The sequence below is a fragment of the Somniosus microcephalus genome, chromosome 6 (genome assembly GCF_052327205.1).
Source record: "Somniosus microcephalus isolate GS21.2 chromosome 6, FLI_Smic_1.0, whole genome shotgun sequence".
NCBI classification, from domain to species: domain Eukaryota; kingdom Metazoa; phylum Chordata; class Chondrichthyes; order Squaliformes; family Somniosidae; genus Somniosus; species Somniosus microcephalus.
Genome location: NC_140992.1, coordinates 241,540,213 through 241,547,518, shown reverse-complemented (window position 1 = coordinate 241,547,518; position 7,306 = coordinate 241,540,213). Strand labels below are relative to the sequence as shown.

The 7,306-nt window shown below is 46.5% G+C and overlaps 1 long non-coding RNA gene across 1 annotated transcript; it reads right to left on the bottom strand.

Annotated features, from left to right (window-relative positions):
• Positions 1-729: 729 nt before the first annotated feature.
• Positions 730-2,117, bottom strand: LOC147116579 (uncharacterized). Its single transcript, XR_015078610.1, has 3 exons — positions 1,960-2,117; positions 1,323-1,382; positions 730-957 (listed from the first exon to the last, which is right to left on the bottom strand). It is a non-coding gene; the product is annotated as an uncharacterized LOC147116579 (long non-coding RNA).
• Between the last annotated feature and the right edge of the window lie 5,189 nt (positions 2,118-7,306).

Here is a 7,306-nt window from a genome sequence, read left to right as displayed (position 1 = left end):
GACGCCACTCAATATCCAGTCCGGGGCGCTAAGGGGGCGTTGCGCACTTGACTGACGTCACAATCTGCCGGCGCAGGAGATCATGGCGGTAGGGTTTAGCGCCGCCGCAAAATGTCTAGTTAATTTCGTGAGCGGCGCAAACATCGTCGCGCCCGGGCACTAGTTGTTTTGTGCCCCATTAGCGCCCTCTTAAGGCGCTAACGGGAGGCGCAAGCAACTGAATTTTTCCCCCATTGTCTCTCCAGGTGCCAGGCCTGGGAGTGGGGAAACGGAATATCATTTTTCACAAAGATTTCAAAGGTCATGAGTCACTCTGGGCCACAGGGGGGTCCAGACATCGATCAATATTGGCGGGAGGAAAAGGCGATGGATTTTGGGTATATCAGGAGCCGTTCGGGGGCTGCTCTCGTTCTCTCTTTTCCTCGGCATCAATCTAACACCGCCAGAAGCTGAGCGCTGCTTTTCATCCCTCATCAACGGACCTCGACTCAAACTGGAACTTGGATACCCCGTCGGTGGTACGGAACCAGGAGCGAGACGTACAGGAAGAAGCTGCAAGCAAGACAACGGGCAATCGGAGTGAGCATATTGCCTGCGCCTACACATCCACAAGACCACTTAGCTGTGTGAGGGGGTGATTGTAAGTCCCAACCAAACCTTAGAGGGGTTTAGTGCTGGGGTCCTGTGTTGGTTTCACTACAAAGATAAACACCAAAACCAAATCCAGAACAAAAAACAAATTTATCAAACAAATATTCGGACAGCTTTGCTCAATATGATTGAGGCTGTGATTATACTAGAACATTACAATAGAATAGGCAGAGAATCTTTTTAGCCACACTTCCACTGAAATTTCATAGCTACCTCTTCATCCGATCAGGTCTCTGCTGTTCATCCAGGTATGAATGTATTAGAGATTTAATTAGCGCTGTGTTTAGGAAGAGATGATTCAATTTACTGCAAGGTAGGAGAAACAAACAGGTTTAAGACATGATGTTCCATTAGCATGTACTAGAGAATATAGATTAAGGTAATCATAGTTTCCCTTGGAGGGAAGTCATGGTAATATTAAAAACAAAGCTACAATTACCATGCTCTATCAAAAGTCATTTAGTGGGATGTTATTGTAGTCGGTTCCATGTAAACATCGTTGCTTTTTTTTGCCCAGGGTGTCATATCAAGCTTCAAATTGGACATAATTTAAATTTAAACATTACTTCATTCTTTTTAAATACTCCCAAGTGCATTTGTCAGTGAGAAATTCAAGGCATAAAGAAAAATGCTGCATTATAGTGAGTTGAAAGCAGTGAAGAAAATCTTACCCAGTAATTCTGATCATCACGGGGACTTCACCTGTTGATGCCTGCAGCACCTGTGCATTGCTGGTATTTAACACATGAAAGAACTTTAAGACAATCACTTATTCTACGGACATTGTTGATAATAGGACTTTACTTGAGGGATATTTATTCGAATTGTTTTATTTTGCTCCCGTACGGTGCTTGTTGATTTGAGGGCAAGCGTTGGCCAGGGTTTCCCACTTCATCGCTTGCCCACATTTACCCACCCATTGAAGTGAATGGGGGAAAATACGGGGCTGGCAAGCACAGAAATGAAAAAGCCCCAGCTGTTTGCTGAATGCAAGCTGCAAACGTCTGAATAAAAATAAAACTCTTCTGAAGCATTCTACCAACCCGCCCCATCCCCTATCACAATTATCTTTTCACTACCTGATGCTGCCTTCTCAAACACTGTGGGAACAGATGACTTGAAGATATCCATGATAAATTACATTTTCATGTTTCTACCTAGCCATTTTTGACGCGAAGTTTATTGCTAAAAATGCACTTCACTTGCTAAAGTCCAGTCTTAAAGAAAGACGTATGCAGCTATTCATTTTACAGACTGAAGAGTATGTTGGTGGCCAAGGAAGAAAATATTTAGCAGCTGGTGTTTTACCTTGCCTGCCTTTTTCAGGTCTTTGAACTTTGTCCAGCATTGGTTTGCCATTCTGGGAGTGAGAGAGATGGTGGTCAGTGCCAATGTTCCCCTTAAGCTGCGAGGCTGCTTAGCTGTCTAGAGGTTGCGCGCAGGCCGCTCACCGGCTCTTAAATGGAAAGAACCACGCATAAGCAAAAATTTGAATGGGCCCCGCAACCAGTTAAAGGGGCCGTGCAGCCAAAAAAAAAATTGGAGAAACATTGATCAGTGCTACTGGCACCTCCTTCCACATGGCATGCAAAACACTTTTTGCAGCTCCCTCTCATGGCCAACCAGCAAGCTTCCTCTGCTGCATCGCTCCCAAAAGAGTTTGTATGTTGGTCTCATTAAAATGTTATGCTCTTTTCTACCAATTTCCGAGCCCTGTTTTCTTCTTTGGGGGGCTTCTGCCAAGTCTCCCACTTGAAGAAATGCTTTAAAAGTGGCACAAAAATCTCACATGAACCATCTACCACACACACACCTGCTATTTACCTCATTCTTCCAAAGTGTTCACTACTCATGCGCCGGATCCCCAGCCATTCCAGGCAATTTCCATCCCCCAGCGCAGCACTCCCACGTGACACGGGAGTTGCGTTCAGTCAGTGCCAAAGGGTGTGCAAATCAGCTGACCCCACGATTCATGGCGAGGTCAGCACTGGAGAGGATTGTTAGGCAGAGGTGCCTCCAGTGAGACACAATACTGGCAATAAATGGCCTTGTGGATGTTCAGGGCTGATACCAATTTGCATCTGCTTGCTGCACATCCATACTACTTTCCTGGAAATCATGCCAGTACTTTGGCTTTGCATTTAACAGGTGTGGAAAAGGTAGACTAGGATTTCAGTTAAATCAAGTTTGAAGCAACCAGGTACTGATGGATTCTGATAGTACATTTGCCACATTGCCTTATCACCCGACTCTTATTTTAATTTGTATCTAACTAATGCCATTGCTAACATTTTCTTTATTTCTATTTATTTTTATTCTACTCATGCTTACAATGTATACTGATATTCTGCCTCCAGCTGTAAATAGCTCATGCTGCGACCCCACCAGAACCAGTTGTCATATTTAGCGTTGACCCTCTGCCCCTGTGTGGGTGTTGTGCAGTACGCAAGCTGATCAAAAACCTACCCGTGTTCATTTTATGCAGCACAAATGAATCACAAAGTGCCTTGCTCTCTGCATCTCCTTTTCATCTGAGTACCCGCAGAGTTCAATCTGTCAGATGGTTGCTAATGACCACAACTTTCCCCATCTATCTGACAATTCAATGTGAGCCTGTTAACAGGATCTCACTGTGGCGCAACTTAAGGTAGGAACACGTTGCGACAGTACAGATAAAAAAAAAGAAAACCAATCACTCATGTCTGTCATTTTACTAAATTGTACAGCACATTTACACTACAGCTAATTCATATTTTAAAACTTATAATTGTTCCAAATCAAAGAATACTAATCTTGATTATCATGTTTGCTGGTGGAGTTTTGAAGAATTATATTGGGGTCAGGCTGGTGTCAGTTCCAGTATACCTCTGCTTTTATTATTTAAGCCATATCATCTCATATGATGGCCTAGAAATTGAGTTGACGCCGCGCCAGGGCTTTAGCGCCGGAAATTTAGCGCCGGCGCTAATTCCCTTGCGCGCGCCAAAAATTCAGTAGTGCCGCACCCAGACGGCTGCCGGCGCTACTGGTGGGTGTGAGTGCCTCCCAATGGGCGCTGAGTGCCGAATTGCGGCGCTAATCCGGCGCTGCGGCACCCGATGCGGTGCGGCAGGCTGGGGAAGTGCAGGCCTCCTCCTCCCGTTAAGGAGGCGCTGCCTTCACCCGATCGCTGGCCGTTTGATTTTATCAAAAATGAGCCCGGCACCTCGGACAAGTGCCGGGCTTGCAGGCCAGACGCATCTGTTCCGCGGGGGGGGGTGGAGGAGTCCGGGGAGGGAGGTGCGGGCAGGCGGCCGGTGGGAAAGCGGCCGGCCGCCGCGCGACCTTAATGCGCCGGCGCTAACTTGTGTAAGACTCGGTTGCCAGAGTCTTAGTTGCGGCTGCCACGGGCGAGGCGGCCGCAACTGAATTTCGGCGCTGGGGCCCGTCGGCATGGCAACCGGGACGCTGCGCACACCGATGACGTCATCGGTGCCGGCGCAGCGCTACCGGTGCAACGCCGCTTTAGGGCCCCAGGGAATTTTTCAACTGGCCATAACTCTGGCGCTAGTCCCTCTAGTGCCTCAAAAGCGGCGCTAAGGCTAGTGAATTTCTAGGCCGATATAGTTCTGACTGTTACAGCTGCTAGTGGTAGCACAGGATGGGGGTGGGGGGGGAGCAGAGTTGGGAAATCGGTGGGGGAGAACCCGATTGCTGAGTCTCCACTCATCATGCAGCAGGTGTATAGTTTCAAAAGTGGGGGAGTGTAAGGTGGGCAAAAGAACAAGCAAGAGTTTCAAGGCAATATTAAAATTAAGTATAATCATGTGCTCATCAGCACATACACAATTCCCCATGATGCTCACCGGAGATTCACTCTGCGTTACTCCATATTTTGAGATTTTTTTTTGTGCATGGGATGTGGACGTCACTGGCAAGGAGAGCATTTATTGCCCATCCCTAGTTGCCCTTGAGAAGGTGGTGGTGAGCCCGCCTTCTTGAACCACTGCAGTCCATGTGGTGAAGGTACTCCCACAGTGCTGTTAGGGAGGGTGTGCCAGGATTTTGATCCAGCGACAATGAAGGAATGGTGATATATTTCCAAGTCAGGATGGTGTGAGACTTGGAGCGGAACTTGGAGGTGGTGGTGTTCCCATGCACCGGCTGCCCTTGTCCTTCTAGGTGGTAGAGGTCGTGGGTTTGGGAGATGCTGCCAAAGAAGCCTTGGCGAGTTGCGGCAGTGCATCTTGTAGATGGTACACACTGCAGCCACGGTATGCTGGTGGTGGAGGGAGTGAATGTTTAAGGTGGTGGATGGGGTGCCAATCAAGCGGGCTGCTTTGTCCTGGATGGTGGCGAGCTTCTTGAGTGTTGTTGGAGCTGCACTCATCCAGGCAAGTGGAGAGTATTCCATTATACTCCTTACTTGTGCCTTGTAGATGGTGGAAAGACTTTGTTTCAATGGGAATCCCATCATTTTTATTGTAAGTGAAGGAAGGAAAGGAGGGATATCAGAAAGATGAAAATACACTGTAGATGAACTGCCTACACATGCCATTACCCGTGGTCATTTAAAACAGAGATGAGGAAGAATTTCTTCACTCAAAGAGTGGTGAGCCTGTGGAATTCCCTCCCACAGAGGGCTGTGAAGGCTAATTCAATAAATATTTTCAAGAGAGAATTGGATATATTTCTGAAGGCTAAGGGGATTAAGGGTTACGGAGAAAAGGCGGGGACGGGGTACTGAACTGGTAAGATCAGCTATGATCTCAGACGAAGATCAGCCATGATCTCATTGAATGGCGGAGCAGGCTCGAAGGGCCGAATGGCCTACTCCTGTTCCTATCTCTATGTTACTATGAAACCATAGATGTACAGCTTCACGAGATGTCCAGAGCAGAAAATACTCCGAAGAGAGAATTGCACACCATCATTCAAATCGAAAAGAGGGTCAAAGGTCAGCCCACAACCATCAACTTAAAGTTGAAGCTGGACACAGGGGCTCAGAGCAACATTCTCCCATTGAGACTGTACCAGCAGATCTTTCCCAAAAACTTGAGAGAAGATGGCTACCCGAAAAAGGGTTGTTTAAAGTCAAGTAATGTCACGCTGACAGCATACGGGGGGAGTGAGATTAAACAACTCGGAATAACCTTTGTCAAAGGGACACATAAAAGAAAGAACATCAACTGCATGTTCTATGTCACCGACACTGAGGGGCCAGCGATCCTGGGATTAAACAGCTGCGAGAAGTTGAGATTGATCTCAGTGAATCACGAGCTGACGGAAACGTCACTGAGGATAGACAGCAACACCCCGCTGGAGAATCGCCCACAAATCAAGAGTAAAAAAGACTTGATAGACATGTATCCGGAATGTTTTGATGATACAGTGGGATGTTCCGGAGATTTCCAATACCACATCACCATCGATCCAGAGGTAAAGCCCGTTATCCATGCTCCACGAAAAGTACCCATCGAGCTGAATACAAAGCTTGAAAGAGGCTAAAGGAGATGGAAGAAAAGGGAGTGATCATAAAGGTCACTGAACCCACAGACTGGGTAAACTCAATTGTGGTACGAGAAAAGCTAAACAAGCATCTCAGAATATGTTTGGACCCCAAAGATCTAAACCAGGCGATAAAGAGGGACCACTATCCCACCCCAACATTAGAGGCGATTACGCCATCACTGGCAGGAGCCAAGGTTTTCTCAAAACTAGATGCCAGAAATGGATATTGGAACGTGAAGTTGGATGAGGAATCAACAACCTGACAACATTCAACACATAATTTGGGCATTACAAATTCCTGCGGCTACCATTCGGGTTAAAGGTCAGTCAAGATATCTTTCAACAGAAAGTAGACGAGACATACATAGGCTGTGGAGGAGCTATAGGAATAGCTGATGATATTCAGATCTATGGAGCAGATGAAAGAGACCATGATATGCACCTACATGAAGCCATGGAGCGTACCAGGAAGGCTGGCATCAAGTTAAATGCTGATAAGTGCATAGTTAAAGTCAAGGAATGCCAATTCTTCGGTATGATTTACACACCGGAGGGAGTCAAGCCAAGTCCTGAGAAGATTGCGGCGATTGCTGAAATGAAACCACCCAAAGATAAGAAAGAGCTGAGGAGTTACCTCGGCTTGGTCCAATACATGAGTTCTTTCATCCCAAACATGTCGGAACATACAACAAATCTCAGAGAGCTAATGAAAGAAGACACCGAATACCAGTGGTCTGAATCATATGAAAGGAATTTCAAACAACTTAAAGAATTGTTGTGCAAAGAAACAAGTCTGTCATATTATGACAGAAGAAAACCAGTCACTCTACAAGTAGACGCTTCTACCAGAGGACTAGGGGCAGCTCTTGTGCAGGAAGGAAAGCCAATAGCTTTCACATCAAAGGCCTTGACGTCAGCCGAGACGAGATACGCCAACATAGAAAGAGAACTATTAGCAGTAGTGTATGGATGCGAGAAATTCCATACATACCTGTATGGAAGGCAGTTTACAATAGAGAGTGACCATCGTCCACTAGAACAGATCTACAAGAAGAATCTATGCAAAGCACCTACAAGACTGCAAAGACTACTTCTAAGGCTCCAAAGCTACGACTTCACGCTTAAATATAAGCCAGGAAAGGAATGGTGCTAGCAGATGCGTTGT